We start from the raw sequence: 21546 nt of genomic DNA, 5'->3' as shown, positions 1-21546 counted from the left end.
TGGGCAGGCCACCCACTGTATGGACTGTATGGACTGTGGCTTTGCTCTCCCCAGGATGGCCCAGTGGGCAGGCCACCCACTGTATGGACTGTATGGACTGTGGCTTTGCTCTCCCCAGGATGGCCCAGTGGGCAGGCCACCCACTGTATGGACTGTATGGACTGTGGCTTTGCTCTCCCCAGGATGGGCCAGTGGGCAGGCCACCCACTGTATGGACTGTATGGACTGTGGCTTTGCTCTCCCCAGGATGGGCCAGTGGTCATGGAGTCCCCTCGTGGATCTGGCGTCGTGTACTCAAGTGGCTGAGGTGCCCCCCCTTCCCTTCCCCCTGAGGTGCCTGTCCTATTTTCTTTCTGATGCCCCTGCAGTGTTCTCTCCGTGGAGTTCTTGTCGTGGGACTGGGCCTTGCCCCTTTGCACAGGACGCCTGTGATCCACGGACAGTGGTTGGACTACATTTAGTAGCTGTATATATTTTGTACATAGTTTATTTATTTATTGGGATTACTGGTGTACATATTTCAATATATCTGCCCGTTTATGATCTCTTCTTTTGGTCTTTGCATTATTTCGGAGGGGGGTGGTTTGTGGGTTGTGACAGTGATCTGTGGGAATGCATTGATGTGTGTGTTGTAGTGGGTGTGGGTGGGTGGGTGTGTGCCGGTAATCTTTTCCCTCCCCTGTGTCGTAGGTGCAGTACTCACCGATGTCTTCCGCGCCGCCGGGCGTGCTCCTGGTATATGAGCAGGAATAGGAGTGCGGGGATGACCTGCAACTCTGGTTCCATACTGCCGGAATCTCGCGTGGAGTGCGTAGAGGTGAGCGTTTTCCCGTTCGTAGTCTGTTTCCGCCGTGTTCTTATCGGCGGTGCTCCCGCCCCGGAAAAGGTGGCAGATTGGTGGGTCGTAATAGGGTGGGCGGTACATTGTCTGCCGCCTGGCTGTTGGCGGGAACCGCCGCACTGTTTGTTTGTACCGCTGTGGCGGGCGGAGTGTTAAGTTGGCGGGCTGTGTTGGCGGTTCCCGCCAGGGTCAGAATTGCATATTTTAGACCGCCGGCCTGTTGGCGGCTTGGCCGCCGCTTTATCACCGACCGCCTGGGTCAGAATGAGGGCCATAGTCTCTTAGAAGGTAAGTAATACACAAATGATATACACTAATATGCAGAAATAGCTGTACAAACTGTTGGAAAACAGTGCAATTAGTGAAAATCACAATAGTTAGAAATGGGCGTAGGGGGGACACAAACCATATACTAAGAAAGTGGAATGCAAAAGTTGGTTCCCCACCTAGGCAAGTGTAGTGAGTAGAGGGGCGCTGGGAGCATTAGAAAACACCAAAGGCAAGTAATAGAACCCACCCAAAGTCCAGGAAAGCAGAAGTAAATCACAGTATCTTTCCTAGAGCATGCAAGAACACAAAAAAGAAGATTATGCAAGAACCAGAAGAGACTGCAAGACACCAGCGATAGATTCCTCGATCTGCTGGAAGAAGGGAACAAAATCCAAGAAGTACTAAAGAGTCCAGGGAGAACTGGAGCCCCTGCTAACCCGGATGAATGTGCAAAAGAGGAACCATCGGTGAGGAACAACTGTCAGTATTGCACCCAAGAATAAAGATGCGGGTTTCTGGTTGGTGCAGAAGATGTCCCATTCTGGATGGATGAATGCAGTCTGGTTTACGTCACTGGATTCCGCCAACAAGCCTTGGCACACACAAAGCACGGGATTAGCAGAAAATATTGCTGCCTGGAACCAGGAGGGACCTGGTGGACTCTACCCAGAAGAGGGAGTCAGAGGGGGGTCTCAGTAACTCAGGAGTCTTCAGAAGGCCAGGCAGCAAGCACAGGAGTCCCACAGCATAGGGACAAACAAGGTGCAAAAGGAGGCCCATGCAGCACTACACAAAAGGATGCCACACCGCCGTAGAACCACTCAGGAAACTGTATGTTGCAGGATAAAGTGCTGGGGGCCAGAGCTGCACAATGCATGAAGAACTTTGTGGAAGGATGCCAACAAGCCTTGGCAACTGAAAAATACGTGGATCACGGGGGTACTGTCTTGCGTGGGGAGGCAAGCTCTTACCTCCACCAAAGTTGGACAGTTGGATGTCAGGACCATCAGGACCACTTCAATCCACCACCTGTGTAGCTGGATCCATGCACTTCTTCAGGAGAGGGGACCCACTCCATTGGTAGTCGCTGCAGAGGGGTTCCTGCTGAAGCAGTGAAGTGACTCCTTCACTTCAAGGGAGATTCCATTGTTCTTCTGGTGCAGGCTGAAGACAAACAGTCCTCGGAGGATGCACGACCTGGAAACGTTGCAGTTTCTGGCTGGAGCTGAAGATACAATGTTGCAGGTGTTGTCTTTGCTTCTTTGTTGCAGTTTGTAGAATTTCTGGAGGGTCCAGCTGCAGATTCTTCGGTAAGAAGGATAATTAAAGCATGCAGAGTATTCCTATTAGAGTCTTGCAATTTGAATCTATCGAACCACCCAAGAGAGAGACCCTAAATAGCCCTGAAAGGGGGATTGGTCAGCTACACAGGTAAGCACCTATCAGGGGAGGGATCAATAGTCACCTGCTGGCACTGGCCACTCAGATGCTCCCAGAGTGCCTTGCCAACTTGGAATCCAAGATGGTAAAACCCAGGGACCCTGTGGAGGAGCTCTGAGCACTACCCCTGGGGTGGTGATGGACAGGGGAGTAGTCACTCCCCTTCCCTTTGTCCAGTTTTGCAGCAGAGCAGGTACTGGGGTTCCCTAAAGCAGTGTTGACTGGATTATGCAAGGAGGGCACCATATGTGCCATTCAAAGCATTTCCAGAGGCACCCCTCCTTTGCCTTTAACACCTATTTCCAAAGGGAGAGGGTGCAACACCCCTCACAAAAGAATATCCTTTTTCTGCCTTCCTGGGCTCGAGCTGCTTGAGCAACAGGAGGGCAGAAACCTATCTGTGAGGTGGCAGCAGCGGGGCTGCCTGGAAAACCTCAGAAGGCTGTAATGGCAGTACTGGGGGGTCCTCTAAGGAGCCTCCAGAGTGCATGGAATCATACAACCAATGCTTGCACAAGCCTTAGGGTATGGTTCCAACATGTTTGATACCAAAAATGGTCATATTCTGAGCTACCATTGTGAAGCTAGACATAGGTAGTGACCCATGTTCTGTGCATGCGTAATATGGCGCCCCCACAATTACAAAGTCCGGGAAAATGGTGTAGGGGTACCTCTGCTAGTGCAGGGGTGACCTCACACACAGGTACTCTGCACCCTGCCTTCAGGGCTGGAAGGCCTGCAATAAGGGTGACTTATAAGTGACCTGGTGCAGTGTAAATGGCAGTGAAAGGGTGCATGCACCATTTCACAGAGGCTGCAATGGCAGTCCTGTAGAAGTCTTTGCATGGGCTACCTATGGGTGGCAAAAAAAATGCTGCAGGTATCATATACTAGGGACTTATTAGGGGGGACCAGAATGCCAATTTTGGGTGAAATACTGGGTTACCAGTATGTAGTGACAGCATTTAGTGGAGCAAGGGCAGAATCACGGGAATCCTGGTTAGCAGGATCTCAGTGACCACAGTCAATAACACTGACATCAGGCAAAAATTGGGGGTAGCATGCCAAAAAGAGGGTACTTTCCTACAGCCACGCAACCAAGGCTGGAATGAACTTACTGGATGACCCGGAACAAATCAATCTAGAGCCCTGAACAGCAGGTTTCGGGAAGACATTCCACCAGCGGCCTCTTACTACTCCATGTCTGATTGTATGATGATAGACTACACCTTTGTTTCTCTCCCACTGTTTAAACGAGTCGCCTCCTATCATTTAGGTGACAGAGGTGAAAGTGACCATCACCCGCAAGACATAGTTTTATCAATCACAGTTCCCAAAGTCAACTTGGTGAGGAGACCTTCCAACACTATCTTTACTGTCAATTACAAGAGGATTAAGTGTGCACAAACAAACATAGCGCATCAATCTCAGTCCGCAATGACATGAGCATGTGAATACGGGGGTACAACAAACAGTGAAATAGCAAAGTGGGGGTATTTCACCACCAAGCTGGGGGAAATTTCTGCAACACCGGTTACCACTCACCCCCATCCAGTGTCTATCGGGGCAGGCCTATCTCAAAGTTGTAAAGGATCAAGCTAGGGCAACTTAAAACATGTATAGACAGCACTTTAAGGTCTCTTCCGGTGCACACTTGAGGACCTCGCTCTACAAGATGCCCTACAACGGAAAAAAAGAACACAGAAGAAGCTGAAGTGGTCCACGAATAGATCATGTGAAGATGATATCTGGGCAAAGTTATTCACAGATGCCAGATGCAACGATAGCACACATTTTTGGCGAACAATAAACAGACTTACACATCCTCATATGGGGGTGCCACCTCTCACATACCGTAAGACAACTGGGCAAGTTACCTTGGTGATCACTTTACTCTGTTTCCAACCTGTGGTCATTACACATAGAGTTCAATAAGTACTTGTTCAAATCACCTTCCGAAGAGTACCCAACAATAGTCACCTCCTGCTGTAGTAATAAACATCTTGAGCTCTAACCAAATGGACCCAATCAGATGTCAAATTGCCAAAGGCAGGAGAGAAGGGGCCCTGGGGCCAAATGGAATTCCTCCTTTGATCTACAGAGAACAACATAGCCTTTTGGGCTGAAGCGTTGGGGCCCCTTTATACTGAAATCAGACTCACCGACACAATCCCGTCCTCTTGGAGGGGGTCATTAATCTCACCTATATTTAAGAGTGGGGATAGATCCATGCCAAAGAATTACTGTTTAATTGCCCTTACAAACGATGATGCAAAGTATTTTGCAGGATCCTTACTGGGAGAATTGTCAATGTGGGCAACAGAAAAGGGAATAATACCTCTCAATCAAACTTGGTTTTCAAAAACCTCAGGTATGACAAACAAACATCAAGGCTATTTTACTTCTTATGGATAAGGCGAAGGCCTCCAAACAGCCAATACATATGTGCTTTATTGACTTCAGGGCAGCCTTTGACCACATAGATAGGTCCAGAGTACGGAGCAAATTATTACACAAGGGCCTTCCCCGGACTCTCCTGGACTTGATAATCGCTCTCCACATGCAGGTAAAGGTGGGGACAGGTACACGCTTCTCTAGGCAAATACCAACCAGCAAAGGGCTGAAGCAGCAGTGTGTCTTGGGTCCAACATTGTTTAATCTGTTTTTCTCTGACCTAGCGTGGGTACTTGACACCTGCAACTCACACGCCCCAAGGTTGAGGGGGTGTTGTGCTTCAAAGTCTCATGTAAGCAGATGATCTAGTACTAATTAGCCCCTCTAAGGTAGGCCTTCAGCGCCTTATCAATAAAACACAGGAATACTCAGACAAAAATGCATTGAGCGTTAGTTTTGACAAAACACTTACCATGACAATTAGCAGCAGGAGGATAAATCCCTGGGCGTGGTACTGTGGTGAATCTCAACTTCAGCAAACCACATAATACAAATATCTAGAAGTGATTGTTGACAAAGTAGCAACTTTGTGCAACAAAGGAACTCTATAACAAGGAAAGGATTGTCTCCAGCGGTATCATTAAAAAGTTTATAGAAAGAACTGAATGGGCCATCATTCACCTCTCTTCTTCAGGTAATACATGCCAAACTTTTCCCACAATAATGCAGAGCAGTAAGATACAAAGGGGCAGGAATGAGAACACCCTAGGTAGTACAGTAGTAAAAGCATATAGGACATCTTTGGCCTATCGAAACACACTTGGCCTGTGCAAATTAGGTTGGAGTTTGGTCTGCAAAACCAGTCCTCGGTGTGGCAAGGTGCCTTCATCAATTTCTGGAGCAAAAATAGGGCAGCAGCCCCAGGTACTTTCAACTATCTTTTATGGCAGGAGCTCCTACAGAAGGATCCTTCAACTGCCAGAGCATATGTAAAGGATTTCTTGCTAGGACAGGGCTAACTCAGCTATGGGAGACCCCCACTAGTCATACAACCTTTAAAAACGTGGTATGGAAATCAATCAACCTCATCTCCCCAGTTAAGGATAAGGCAACGTTCTTAACTACAGCTCACGCCTGGATGTCACTAAACGCCTATGCCACACTGCACCTTAGAATTATCTAAGCCTTGGCTTCCCAAGACGCATCAACAAGCAATTCATGAGGTATCATCTGGGTCCGTTACCCTGTGCCCTGCACCTACCATGCTGGCTGAGAGAATCAACAAAATCGGCCTGTCACCTGTGAGGCACTGGTATTGAAGATGTACCACATTTGCTATGCAGTAGTGAAGAGTTGCTGAGGGAAAGGAGACAACTTTTGAAAGACCCATTCAACAAAAGAATGGTCTGGACATGGAGACAGGCTGTGCTGGCCTGCTTCGCCTCTGGAGACCACAGTAGAACTTTCACATGGTAAAATTTCTCAACTTGGTGAGGAGGAAACTGCCAAGGGCTACTTCAACATGATTCAGGTAACGTATGTATGAGTTCTTTTGGCTTTTTATCTTAGGTGAAGCCAACTTTGACCAGACCAGTCTGGTCCTTAAACCTGTCCTACCACATCATTTTTTGGGCTAGGACTCCTTGCGCCTACCCCGTTTTGACTTATCCATAGGGGTCTTCTGCCTTAACCAGCATTTTACATAGCCCTTAGTGCTTCCTTTTAGGAAATCTTAACTGATTAGACTTAGAGTTGATTTATATATAAACCAGCTATATGATATGTTTGGTTTAAGGAAATTTTAATTGATTAGAGAAAGAGAATGATTTTACGCATATATGTGTTATAAGGCTTTAATGCTAGGTGTTTTTACTGCAATCGTTTTAAGTAACTAAGCAAATAAAAATGAATCTGAATCTAAGCTACTATGTGCCCCATCCTTGGTGGCCACCGTGATGGTGGAAGAGATGCCCTCAGAGCACACATTGACAGAGGGGCCACATAACACACCATACTATTCCCTCATGCACATACCCCAGGACCTAATTGAATACTAAGGATGCTCATGACACCCCCCACCCCCCAGAGCATCTGTCATGGAATACCTGTTACTGCACTCCCTTGGACAAAACAAAACTATGGCCCTCATTCTGACCTTGGCGGGCGGCGGAGGCCGCCCGCCAAAGTCCCGCCGTCAGGTTACCGTTCCGCGGTCGAAAGACCGCGGCGGTAATTCTGACTTTCCCGCTGGGCTGGCGGGCGGTCTCCTTCAGACCGCCAGCCAGCCCAGCGGGAAAGAGGCTTCCACGATGAAGCCGGCTCGGAATCGAGCCGGCGGAGTGGAAGCTGTGCGACGGGTGCAGTTGCACCCGTCGCGTATTTCACTGTCTGCGCAGCAGACAGTGAAATACATTTAGGGGCCCTCTTACGGGGGCCCCTGCAATGCCCATGCCAGTGGCATGGGCACTGCAGGGGCCCCGCGACCCCCCCTACCGCCATCCGGATCTCGGCGGTCCGACCGCCGGGATCTGGATGGCGGTAGGGGGGGTCAGAATCCCCGCGGCGGTGCAGCAAGCTGCGCCGCCGCGGAGGATTCAATGGGGCCGCGGTACACTGGCGGGACCCCGCCAGTGGTGCCGGTCCGACCGCGGCTTTACCGCCGCGGTCGGAATCCCCATTGAAGCACCGCCGGCTTGTCGGCGGTGCTCCCGCGGTCCTCCGCCCTGGCGGTCAAAGACCGCCAGGGTCAGAATGAGGGCCTATGTCCTTGTGGCTCACCTGAACAATATGCTGGTTATGGTTCGAAAATCCTTTTTTCTTATTATTTTTACTGGTTAATGTTTTTGTTTACTACATTGATGAATTTGATTCTGTCAATGTCCATTACTTGCAATGTTTACTGGTGCGCAAACCCTGTGAATCTGCTCCTATTGGAACAGAGACTTTCGCTACTCCAGAACCTGGTGTTGATTCTCACTAAGATCTATGCACTTCACGCTCAATGGCAACCCATTTGCTACTACTATAATTTTGCCTTTGTCTTTTACACTGTGAAATGTAGACCATTAGCATTGTCTAGTAGTAGCTGTATATATTGCTTAAATTGCCACTATGTGAACTTTGAGATGAAAAGTTGAAAAAATGGAATAAACACAGTTAAACAAATAATATTGTTGCATTAGAAACTGATTGCTGTCACTAATAGGCACTTCGATTGTTTTCTTCCTGCAATAAAGCCATATTAAACAAGTCTTCTCGGAGCACAAGTTTTAAAAGATGGACTAAGAAGGGAAGGTCTGGCTCAACCTGGTTCAGGTAACTTTGGAAGCCATTTGGAAAAGGCTGTATATGTTCGTACAAGATATACATATTATTATGTTTGTTCCCAAATGTGGTCACATTGCTATCAAATTCATACAATAAACTGTTATTTTTAGGGGAGAATATCTTATTTGTCTCAAAAGAGATTGCACTGTGCTAACCTAATCTTTGTCACTGTCTCCATCACCAAAGTTGACATCATGGACTCTGCCGCATAGGCCTGCAAGCCCACTTCCACCTCAACTGCTGCAAGGGGAATAATCAATGCCATTGTGTTGTGTTCTGGTTGCTTGTTTGTGCAGGAAACTATAGAATAGCAGCACACCATATTTCAGCCTTATAAGTAGAGACTGACACCACTCATTTAACCCTTTCACACATGCTGGGAAAGGGAATAAGTGGCCCCTTTAATAAAGTTTTGCATAGAATTTGGAAGATATTCAAAGTGTACCTGCATGCCTTGTACACTGTGAATGTGCTTTTATCTACATATTAGTGTAATTGGAAATTATTGTGCATGTAGCACACTAGCCCACTCTGAAGTGGAGCCTTGTTAAGTTTTCAATCTCAAGCACATCTGCATGCAAGTTTAACAGCTGCATTGATGGTGAATTTATGGGGGCTGTGAAGCTGTTCAGTGATGCTTCTTTAGTGTGTGCGGGACCAAGGTGGCCACTCCATAGAAACATTTTCTTTGCACATCTATGCTCACCCTTCGTATATGGACTCCAGCAGTACATGGGAAAAATCCTATACATCTTGACTGACAACGTATAGCTGTAGTGCAGCAAGCAGTGGCTGAAAGGAGCTTGTCCACTGCCCTAATTTATTATTATGATGTACTGGTTTCAAAGGTTCTGGCAACTGTAGCAGTGCTGAAGGAGCTCCTCAGTACAGACATGGGGCAAGCTCTCTTCAGACTCCTATGTAAACAGACAAAATTGTATCACTCATACCAACTAACAATTCAGCCATTGAACACTTGTCCTGTAGGCTAATGCAAAACATGAATTACATTTTTAGTATAGACTGAAGTGGGTTGACACATTGCAAAATTATATATATATGCTCTCTTGTGGGCTTATCCAAAACAAGCAATGGTTGAGGAGAGTTGAGGGCTGAAAAGGGTGCCATGTTTTATGATGTACTGCATTTCAAACCTCTGACAGCTGCTAGAGCTGTTGTGGCAAACCTAACATGGAGAAGAATGAATTGGTAGGCTGGATCAGAGAATTTAAACACTTTCTGAGGTAGGAACACTTTCTGAGGTAATCCTCCCCTCCCTTAGATTCTTCTAAAGCCACGTTCATTAACATAGGCCTCCTAGCATTGCTCCCACAATGCTCCTACATAACCAAGTTAATCAATATGCACACTTTCAGCTGTGTATTCCTCAACCTCTAAAGCAAGCCAACCTCACATCCTTCCTGAAAAAACCTTCTTTGGGATGGGGTATCCTCTCTAGCGATAGGTCAATCTCTGCATTGCCAAGGCCTCCTAAACAGGTGGCACTTCAAATTTCCCACTCGGTTTGGAAGTTCCTGGCTTGCTTAGTGACATTCCGCCTGGCTTCTGACCTTAGAGAGTCACATAATCTACACTTCTAAATATCAGGAAAGATCTTCTCAGTTTGTTAGACCAAGGCATACTCAATGCCTTAATCCTTCTGAAGCTCTCAGTGTGAAACAAGACCACTGAGTAGCATGTACTCCTCAGCTGTCATCAATGAAACTCTGCTATTTTGGTTTTCCTCCTTATTCCTACACCACACTTATTAGGTTAAGTTGAGCCACTCTCCAGATGTTCTGCAATCATCTGTGGAATCTAGCTCTCTCACTCATGCTGTTAGGCATGTGCATGATCCTGTGAGGACAAGGATACTTTACTCTTGTGACCAAGGATATTGTATGTTCAAGATGATACCCAGCTACATATACATTTGAGGGCAACTCTATGTCAAGAAGTATATTTCTTAAAACATAGGGAATTGCTATTTCTGATGCATGTGACTAGACGTGGGAGAATTATAAAGCACATTGGTTAGCTGTGTTCAAATTATTTAGGTCTTTTTTTCTTTTCTTAAGTGCTAATCTCTAGACATTGCTTGGGACCTTATAGTGTTCATCTTTGCACTCACGCATGCATAATGATTTAAAAATCACAAGATCTGAGATGAGTACTAAAATTTGGGGAATCTCAGCAGCCATCTTGTCTGACCTTTGGTTCTTACTTCCTTGCATTGGGAATTACAAGAGGGGGCAACATCAATGACTACAGGTGTCTACAGAACTAGCAGAGATCAGTTTTTTCCATCTTTACTTCAGGAGTCATGTTGTATCTTCAGTCCTGTTTTAGATGATAGCCCGACTTCTACCTCATGCAAACATTTTTTCTAGTTACTTTGATGTGGGACAGAATCAAGGCTACACATGAAAGAAATATTGTGAATTACCTTCTGAGTTACTTTGGATTGTCTGTGGATGCAGGCATGAGTTATACTATCATCCTTTACATTTCTGAATCTTCCAGCATACACAGGCTCAGCATCTTCTCCCCATATTCAAACCATGACTACAATGCTTGGGAAATGTCAGTCAAGTGCCCTAAAACTGAGGGCATATTGCAGAGAAGAATCGGAGAATGAGTGGAGAAACAACAGTACTTTGTTCAACCGTTTCTTCACAAATGTCCCCGTTCCCATCAACTTCATCAACAGGACACTTTCTTGCCAATTTGTGATAGTGTATTTTTGAACCACCTGATTTTTCCTGGCAGCTGCATGTTTAAATATGTATCAGACTGCTAAGCCTGGAGTTGATTGTCATTATTAGTGGGAAAGATCAAGCTAATGAAGGGCTTATATTTAGATGTGCAGACTGACATGAAGGTGTCAAGCTCCCATTTAAACTTAACAAAGGTCAAGGTTTGGTATATGGACAATGGCATTCTGGAGATTAGATTGAATTGGACTTCTAGGTTCTGGAGAGCAGTGACTATATAAACTCGGTGCAGGCACAGAGTCATTGTCTATCAACATCACCCATTTGTTTTGTGTCTTTTGCTACCAGTAGTTCCTCACTCTGTTTTCCATACTCTCCACCTTTTTTTGTTCCATTTGGTTCTGTTTCACTCTAAACCATTTACTTTTAATGCTACTTACCTTCAAAAACCTTATTTTGCTAATTCCATTGTTCTTGTGTTCACTGCTTTGCTACAGGTGCTACCATTTACCATTCTGATAGCCTCTAAATAGGCATGTTACATCTTTCAGCAACTACATTATGCAATTTGGGTGCTACTCTGGTAAGCCACCCACTTCCATCTCAGCTGTCCTAGCAGGAGTGGCTCCTCCGTAGGAGCAGAGTAACGTCGGCCCGCTGGAAAAATACCCCAGAGCAGTGGCAAAATAAAATGGCAGTAAACTTTATTTATTACCATTTTATTCAGCAACCTGTCCCGAACCGAGTGTCAGGAAAGGGCGGGGCTGCTGCTGCTGAGTGGCAGAAGGGAACTGTACACTATGTTTAAAGTGTGCATGTCCCTTTGGCTGGCCGTCATATGAAGGCCAGCCTTATATGCACACTTTAAACTTAAGACAGCTGGGTTCGAGATAGACCAGGCCTCCAGTGCTCTTAAGAGCCTTGAGAGAGCCCGCTCCCTCCATCCTGACCCTTCTCTTTTTCTGTCTAAGAGCATAAGAGCAGTGCCAGGATTGGGTAGTGCAGTTTCCTGGGTCCGGAGATTCGAAGACAGAAGACACCGGAGAGAGGAGGACATTTGTGGCAACTGAAGAAGGTAAGTGCCTTTTTTATTATTATTATAATAATGCCGCTCCACCATTCTATACATATTGCAGCCACCAATGAGTCCTAGCCCCTCTGTTTAACTGTTCTGTTCTAGGCCTAAATCTGGGTAGGACTTGAGCTATTCACAGATTTTTGTGACCAACAGACAGGTAAGTTTTACAACATCAGCGTTGGCTACATTGGAGATTTATGTTTTCTTTTGTATAAGTCTCACAGTGCATTTTATGTTTCTTTTATTCAAGATATCTGAGAATTGATTCTGAGAAAATCTCAGCTGCACTGGGCTCCATTCTAAGCCAGAGGCATTTCTTTTATCACATTATTTCTACGTTCCTAAACTAAGCACTATCATTGAGTACTTGGGTTGGATCATGTGGAGGATTTGCACTGCAGCTATGCCCCTCTTGAAGTTTACAGTCCACCCTTAAATCCTGACATTGGACAAATACAGCCAGTTCAGGAGTAAGGAAGCAAAAAGGGATTACCCTTGAGGACAGTCATTAGTAATTCACTACACATCAGTGGGAAAAATGCCTCCAATATACCCCTTCCTGCAAGAGCCCTGCTGCCTGTAACTCGATGTCTGCCCACTGCACTCAGGAGCATTGTCCATCTAAAACTTTCCACAGGTACCTTTTTTGTGGATCCAACAAGGTAATGGTAACTTCCAAATGGTGCAACAAGCACAAGAAGGAAAGTGCAGGCTTCCTTCTGCCAAAGCATGTGACAAACTAGGAAGCAGCAGTATGAATAGAATATGTTGTGCAGATGAATTTGCAGCCCTTCAATCCACAACAAAACTTGAAGCTATAGATGAAATATGCATTACCCTAAATATTGTGCACACACATCTGCACATGTGGAATCACAAACACCCCATGCATATGTAACATGTGGTAAGCTGGTGGTACAATAGATGTAATGTAAATGAGGGTCTATGTTTCCTTTTCAGTCACCTGCGAAAGCAGACATATAGGACGAATGAGAAGAGGCTTTAAAATACTCTGCAGTTAAAACAGTATGAAGGTAATGTTTTCTTCCTTTGTGTCCCAACTGAGAACTGCAGTTGGAAATACTCTGTTACAAGCTCCTTTATCCAAATGCATGTGCTTTCTGTGGATGTAAGAGACTGAGGGCCTGCTTTAGATCTCGGCAGGGGGAAAACTCTATCACAAATGTGATGGATATCCCGCCTGCTACAATCTAAAGCCCATATTTATACTCTTTTAGCGCCGCATTTGCGTCAATTGTGTTTTGTAAGTTTGCGCCACTTTTGCGTTAAAAAGCGTCGCAAATGCAGCACTAAAAAGTATAAATATGGGCCTAAATATCATAGAAAACAATGGTATCTAGATTTGGGCAGACAGGATATCCGTCACTGTTGTGACGGAATAATCCCTCTGCTGAGATCTAAATCAGGCTTGTTGAGCCTGATTTAGATCCTGGCAGAGGGGAGTACTCCGTCCCAAACATGACAGATATACCGTCCGCTGTATTACGATCCCATTATGTACTATGTGGATCGTACTATGCTGGACGGGAAATCTGTCACATTTGCCAGAATCTAAATCAGACCTCCTAACCCAAAATGTGGCTGAAAAAATGATCTTTTCGAATGTAATATATCCGAATCTGCCAGTATAAGTGCAAGTGATGCAGCAAAGAATACAATGTACATCTCAGGTAACATTACATGTTTGCTAGAGCAGCAGTAGTTTTTACAGTGCTACACAATGGAAGTACATTTTGTGAGTTCTCTTGTATGACTTTTATGTCTTGAGTGCCATTATTCTCAAGCAGCTAGATGTATAGATGTGTATATGTTTTTTGCAAGGGTTGTGACTTTGGGCCAGGGTTGGGGAGTGTATTCCTTCAATGTTCATTTGAGTGATTTCACTTATAATACTTTTTTGAAGGTGACTGCAAATGCTCAACTTTTGTTTTCTTTTTTTATTATTTGTTTTAGTTTATTGTTGGTTTATGAGCCCCTTTCTCTAGGGTCACTCAGTCTCCTACTAAGGATTCTCAAACTCACTAAAGGTTTGGCTATTGAGGAGTTAAGATGGGGAGGGGCCATGATGCCTTTGGGACACTGTAGAGAGAGGTGTGACACTGGTGATGCATTAAAATGTTTGCACTGCTCATCTCAACTTTATCACTGGATGCAGAAAAAGCAACAGTGCCTGACTGATAAGAAAACCAAAATGCTGCTAGTTGGGTCTATCCATCAGACCCAGCACCCTTTACCTTGGCTTGAATACTTTGGCACTAATCCCCAGCTACTTGATAATCCCTCTGCTAGTGTGTGCAGTTTAACAACAGCCTGTCTTTAATTTCTCATTTAAATGTTCTGAAGAAGACTGCCTTCCCCTTGTTGCACCTAGTTTGAGGTGTCTTTCTTCTCCTTCACTACTTCCAGAACACCATCATCCAATATCCCACACCGACTATTGTAATAGTCTCTACACCACTATACCTAATGAATCTATATCTATGCTTCACTTGGTCAAAGATCAAGGTGCACATCTCCTGTTTGGCTTGAATTGCTAGTACCACATCTTACTTGCTCTACAGTCACTCTACGGCATCACAGTTGAAGAAAGACTTCAAATCCCTATGCTTTGTCCAGAAAGTATTGTATGGATGTCTACCAGACTACTTAAATGAGCTGATCTTGTCTTTTTTGTCATCTAGAAGACTAAAATTTGTCAACCAAAACTTACTGCCCAAGTACTGGTACAAGATGCTTGGGGACAGGGCTCTTCGCATGCATGGATCGTTCCTATGGAATTTCCTTCCAAAGCACCCAAGGCTTGACCCCACCTTCAGCAGATTCAGAAAACTGTTATTAATTCTCAAATTCAACCAATTTATAGTTAACCTTTACTGCTGCCTCCACTTGCTCCTAACCAAGACTGCTTAAACACATAAAATGAGTACAGCCACCTGAAAGAGTCAGCTGATAACTTCCCCATTCTAAGGCTTTTTCACTTGCTTACCATTGTTATGATGGTACATGTTTTATAATTACTCTGACCCTACTCATGTAGACTTGTCTCTCTTTGTTTACCTAAGCCTAAAGTGCTCTGAGGTTACTTTCTAAGTTGTTGGCGCTTTACAGTACTCCTAGATGAATAAATAATACACATCTAAGAGAATAAAAAGGTTGTTCTTTCAATGTTTGTACTTTTTAACAAATGTTAAAAATTTACATTCGGAGAAGCACAACATTTGTCTGATAATACACAATGGGGGTGATTCTGACTATGGCGGACGGCGGAGGCCGTCCGCCATAGTACCGCCGCCAAATGACCGCACCGCGGTCAAAAGACCGCGGCGGCCATTCAGACATTTCCTCTGGGCCGGCGGGCGCTCTTTTGGAGAGCGCCCGCCGGCCCAGAGGAAATGCCCCTGCAACGAGGACGCCGGCTCAGAATTGAGCCGGCGTAGTTGCAGGGGTGCGACTTGTGCAGTTGCACCCGTCGCGTATTTCAGTGTCTGCAAGGCAGACACTGAAATACTTTGCGGGGCCCTCTTACGGGGGCCCCTGCCGTGCCCATGCCATTGGCCCCACGGCACCCCCTACCGCCATCCTGTTCATGGCGGGTTTCCCGCCATGAACAGGATGGCGGTAGGGGCTGTCAGAATCCTCATGGCGGCGGAGCGCGCTCCGCCGCCATGAAGGATTCCCCGAGCAGCGGTAAGTCGGCGGGAGCCCGCCAACTTGCCGCTTCTGACCGCGGCTGAACCGCCGTGGTCAGAATGCTCGTGGGAGCACCGCCAGCCTGTTGGCGGTGCTCCCGTGGTTGGTGGCCCTGGCGGCCACCGGCCGCCAGGGTCAGAATGACCCCCAATATGATTTGCATTTTTAACTGCTACTGATGTTTTGCACTTTTCACCACAGTTATCAAAGTTACAAAATATAGAGACTTATTTAACCCTGCAGTTATTCATGAAATTTGAGCGCAGTAAAACTTAATTTTAAATACACATTCCATCCACTGAAGAGTGAACATATTTTTGCATATGTGTTCAACTTTCATGCCACTTGGCCTCTTCTTATCACTGGCTAGCCTGAATCACCTTGTAGAACACAAACCTGTTTTCATTCATCACAGAGCATCTCTTTCCATCGCAAATAATAATATAAGGCAAGATTGTTCAGAAAGGCTAATTATATCTTCCAATCCAGTTCTTCAGTCTCTCTGGGAACCATAATGCCAAATGTCCAGCCCTATATTTTCCTGAAATATGGAACAGCGAGGGACAGATATGCAATAAATTTTTCTGCTTTCACGCCGACCGCACCTTGAAAAGATTCACGTTTTAATATGAGTCTGCCAAATAAAAAGTGACTTTTGAAATACCATCTCCAGAGGGTTCTTTAATGATGAGAAATTTTTATGAAAGCAATACCATCACATTGTTCACTTTCCTTTTGCTGAGACCGTATTAATTTGACATTGGATGACATTCACTTTCATATCTACATAAGAAATCTTTAAAAAGAAAGGTTATTTGGTACATTTAGGTATATCTTTAACAGATTTATTGAGATTCACCAAATTTAGATATATCACCAAATACCAAAAACAAGACCTGTTTAGGAGTCAAGCTGTTATGGACGTTTCAGAAAATAAAAAGCTTCATGTTTTCCCACCTAAACGTATATTATTAATTGGAATGAAAGAGTGAGGTCAGGATGCCATCGATTCATTCACACTTGCGTTTCTAAAAATAGTAAAATGGGTAACATATCATTTCTTTTCAGAGGAAGCAGAGTATTATTTTGAAAGTCAATGATGAGATAATTCTCAGCTATGTAATTTTATTCCGCAAAGATAGTCATTTTTGTTAAGCAATTACAATCTTCAATGGCTTTTGTTTATATTCAGAATCTGCAGAGAATACACATAAAGCTCTACATTTAATATCATTGATGGTTATAAAGATCTCTTCCATTACAAACGAGAACACATTAAATTAAGTATACGACTCACATCCTGGAAATTTGATTTATGTGTACTTTGTTCCCGGAAAGGCTTAGCCTACACTAACATGATGTATGAAAAGACTTTGCACTTCATCAATGGCAAAGAATTTAACGAAAATATAGAAATAGAAAACGGAGGTGGAGTTAAGCAGATAACAATCTTAAACACGGGGAGAGCGCATGTTGCGTGGCATACCAACACACAATTCATCCAGACGCATTGTGGTAAATTCAATGAATGATATCAGCTCACCCAGAGGCATTGTGGTAAATTCAATGAATGATAACACTCATCTTAGCTGAAAATCTTTAAAACTCACATTTTTGGTGTAGCGAGTACTGTATATTTATAGACGTGTTCAGGGTATTTGCCCTTCTTCAGTCTAGAGTAACACTTTAAAGTTGTGGTTGCTGGTACTTCTGCTCATAGTCTTCTTAGGTTTTTTTCCACTCCCACGGCATAGGTACATCCCAGGTCCCATCAGCTTAGTAGCTCAACAAGGAGCCAATCATCAAATGTGGGAGTGAGCACACTTCTTGGCATATTAGCAGGCAATTCAGCCATATGCTTTGTGGTAAATGTAGTGCATGACAACACTAACATGAGCTGAAAATCTTTAGTACTTACTATTGTTGGCGCAGCAAGTGTCTAGAAATTGGTTTTAGGATACGTGTCCTTCTTCAGTAGAGTAACTAAATTTGATGCTTCTGGCAATGCTGCTCACAGTGTTCTCAGGTTTCTGTACCACTCTGTGACAGGCTAGACGGTATAAACCAGACTGGAAACGGCATAAGGGGGTGAGTAAATAGAAATTTATTGTTCTAGTGTCTTTTCTTATTTCTTATTTCTTTTCTATTTGCTTTCCACAGTGGGTAAGTATCCGTAAACTCTATGGTTTAACGTTCTTCTTTTCCTTAATCTTGTCGTTCTTCTTCTTCTCGTTTTTCAGGTCACTGTTCTCTGGTAAATACGAGCGGCTCCCGGGAGAAGACCGGCAAGAAAACATGAGAAACCTTTGTAAGCCACGACCCTCCAGGGTCGTGGCTGGCTTTTGGGCTCCTCGTCTCCGGCGTTCCGTGATATGATCTCTCCTTCTCCTCTCCGTTATCGTCTCCCGTCTTCCTCGCGATCTTCTCCTTGGCGCTTTCACTTGTCTCCGTCACTCCTTCCTCCCGCTCGCCTCCCGGAACGTTCAGTTCCTCTTTATCGCGGCCGGCGGCCCGGAAGGCATTGAGCCGTTCCCTAGAAACAGGGAAACGCCCCCAGGACTCTGAGGCCGTTCCCATGGGAACGGTGGAACGCGGATCTGACGTGTCGGGGTTCTCCGACACGTCGTAGGTTGCTTCGCCTTGTGGCGTGATCGTGGCCGCCCGATCACACACTCCCAGAGTGCAGGTGCATCCCAGAACTCATTGGCTCAACAACTCAACAAGGAGCAAATCACAAAAGGGAAGACAAAGTGCACTGCCTGGCATGCCAGCCCTCTGTTTGGCCAGATGCATTGTGGTAAATGCAGTGCATAATAACAGTCACTTTATTTGATAGATATTAGTATTCTCCATTTTTTTTGCAGTCAGTGCTGTGTATTGCTAGACTCCTGCTTCAGGATGCGTATCCTTCTTCAGTAGACAACTTAAACGTGGTGGTGCTGGCAATGCTGTTCACTGTCTTCAGAGGTTTCTGTACCACTACCATAGCACATGTGCATCGTAGAGCTCAGCAGCACAACATCTCAACATTTCAACAAAAAGATGATCACAATAAGGGGGTGGCACATTGCCTGACATACCAGCACACAAATAAACTAATATACAAAAATATGTATTTAAATTTTACATACTCATAATAACAAAACAATTGACAAGTCCATTTTTATCCCAAAATCTATAATACAAACTCTATAAATTCAAAAAAATAAATGCATGCCATATTCTAACTTCAATCCAGCAAACATTAAGAAAAATGTGTAGATTGGAGAGAGGTATATTCACTTTTCTATGTCCAGCCCGAAACTCTTTGGGGAAAGTGGATATGTGAGGTAATTTATTATTCTAACTCCAGTAGAATATAACTGGAGAAAGGGCACACTGGGTGGTTAGATTTACTATTCTAACTCCAGGACTTGGCCTGAGCTTTATGTGAATTGCCTCCATACACTTGAGCAGCATGACCTCTTGTGACAAACGTTAGGCACTGTACCTTATGTGCACATTAATGGTTTTGTGAGATTGCAGCAATCTACGGAATCTATCATACTCTTGTGAAGTTGTACATGGCATTGTGGAGTGGCTGAGGCATTGTGCAGCTGGAGGAGTCCCAGAGAGGATAGGGGAAGGTGCAGTGTGGGTTCAGAATAAGAGAAGATGCTGTGTGGCCTCCACCACTTCCCTTCATATCAAGACTGCCCTAAGAAGAGATATTTTGTGTAGGGTTGCGAGTGTGTCCGAAGCAGGATCAGCAGTATATGACTCATCATTACCATTCTGCTATAACACACAAAAATTGGATAATGGAGAGACTTAGGCCCTGATTCTAACCCTGGCGGGCGGCCAAAATACCGCTTCCCTCATTCCAACATTCCCGCTGGGCCGGCGGGCGCTAACCAAGTTAGCGCCGGCCGGCCCAGCGGGAATGGGGGCCGCAACACAGGAGCCGGCTCTGAATGGAGCCGGCGGTGTTGCGGCAGAGCGACGGTTGCAGTTGCACCCGTCGCGCTTTTCACTGTCTGCTACGCAGACACTGAAAAGCTTCATGGGGCCCTGTTAGGGGGCCCCAGGACACCCCTTACCGCCAGCCTCTTCCTGGCAGTGAAAACCGCCAGAAACAGGCTGGCGGTAAGGGGGTCAGAATCCCCAGGGCAGCGCTGCTTGCAGCACAGCCCTGGCGGATTCGCCCAGCTGTGGCAAAAACGGCGGGAAACCGCCGGCCCCGGTTTTCTGACCGTGGCGGTCAGAATGGGCTTAGAAGCACCGCCAGCCTGTTGGCGGTGCTTCCGTCATTCGTGGCCCTGGCGGTCTTGGACCACCAGGGTCAGAATGACCCCCTTAGTCATTACACTGTTTAGAAACACCAGAAGTGCGGAATGAAGCATAAATGTAGTGTGAGGCAAAACAATTATCCTTATTTTTACTAGGAGGAATATCTGAAAGGTGCCAGATTACCCATTTCTAGAAGGTTAGGGACTGCGATAAATGTCCACCTCACATCAGTGGAGCCCTATTCAACGTAGTTTAAATGTACAAAACAGTATTAATCAGTGTATTTGTTCACAGTTATAGAGGCGTTGTATGCCCATGATGAACTGTACCAGGATCTACTCAGTCATTGCTTAAGAGTGGACATTACTCTCATTTGTTAGGACCCTGCAGGGAATCAGCACCATAATCAGTGAAATTCTCAAACTAATCTCATCTATTAAGTTGCGCTACATTTCTCTCCATTATTTATACCTTGTCTGCACCATTGCAGGCAATGGTCCAACCATATGTAAATCATTCTGGGCTCCGCCTCTAGAGGGATGGCTTTGTAAGAGAGACTGGTGGTGCACGATATGTATATGTTATGCAAACAATATGAGTTTCAATGAACCTCTAAATAAGGGGTTACAACTGGCCTGTGTCTTGCATGTTTTTGCTCAAGTTATCCTGTGAGACGTGTACACATTTTCTCCTTTTATTATCCTAAACAAAATTGTAGCAATTGCAGCACATTGTAAAAGTTATCATTGACACTTTCAGTGAACAATTACCCTTTTCACTGCTTAGAAGTTTTAGGAGCCACAATTGTTGCATTGGTGCAACTGTGGCCATTGTTGGGCCTACATACAAATAACTGGAACAGTAAATAAGCATGGCTAAATGTTCCAGGTAGCAGGATGACATAGCTAAGCTTCCATGCAGAAAATGTGTGCATTTTGGGTGATTTAGTCCTAGTTTGCTCAGTGGAGCCAATTGCTCAAATCAGAAAAAAGTACTTGTTATTAATTACTTGACTGCTATTTCTAGTTACCCATAAGAGGGCCATTTCACAAATCCCATTTTGGAGTATGTAAAGTAGTACTCCAATATTAGTACTTCATGTACTACAAAATGCAATTTACCAACCTACTGCTGAAGATCTCCATTTCCGCTCCCCCTATTTTTCTGTACAGAGATCTCCCCCTCAGTTTATTACAGATTGTTACTATGTGTGTTCTTATGTTTTTCCTAAATGATATTGTTATTTATTATTTTATTATTTTGAAGGATGTATTGTATCTTGAGGGAGCCAGAATATATTTTAGCAAACTCATCCTAATTAATGTGAGAACTGTGTGTTAGCTGATTTTTTAATTGTTGAAAGAGGTCATCGTTTTTTGTTATTAGCAGTTTTGGTTTGTGACACATAGAATAAGGTTCTTGTTTGAAAATGTGGGAACACAAAGAACAATGTATGATGCTCAATGGAGAGGACTATACTATTCTGAAATGACCCCATGCAA

Source organism: Pleurodeles waltl, chromosome 4_1, assembly GCF_031143425.1.
Source record: "Pleurodeles waltl isolate 20211129_DDA chromosome 4_1, aPleWal1.hap1.20221129, whole genome shotgun sequence".
NCBI lineage: Eukaryota > Metazoa > Chordata > Amphibia > Caudata > Salamandridae > Pleurodeles > Pleurodeles waltl.
This window is presented reverse-complemented; position numbering follows the sequence as displayed.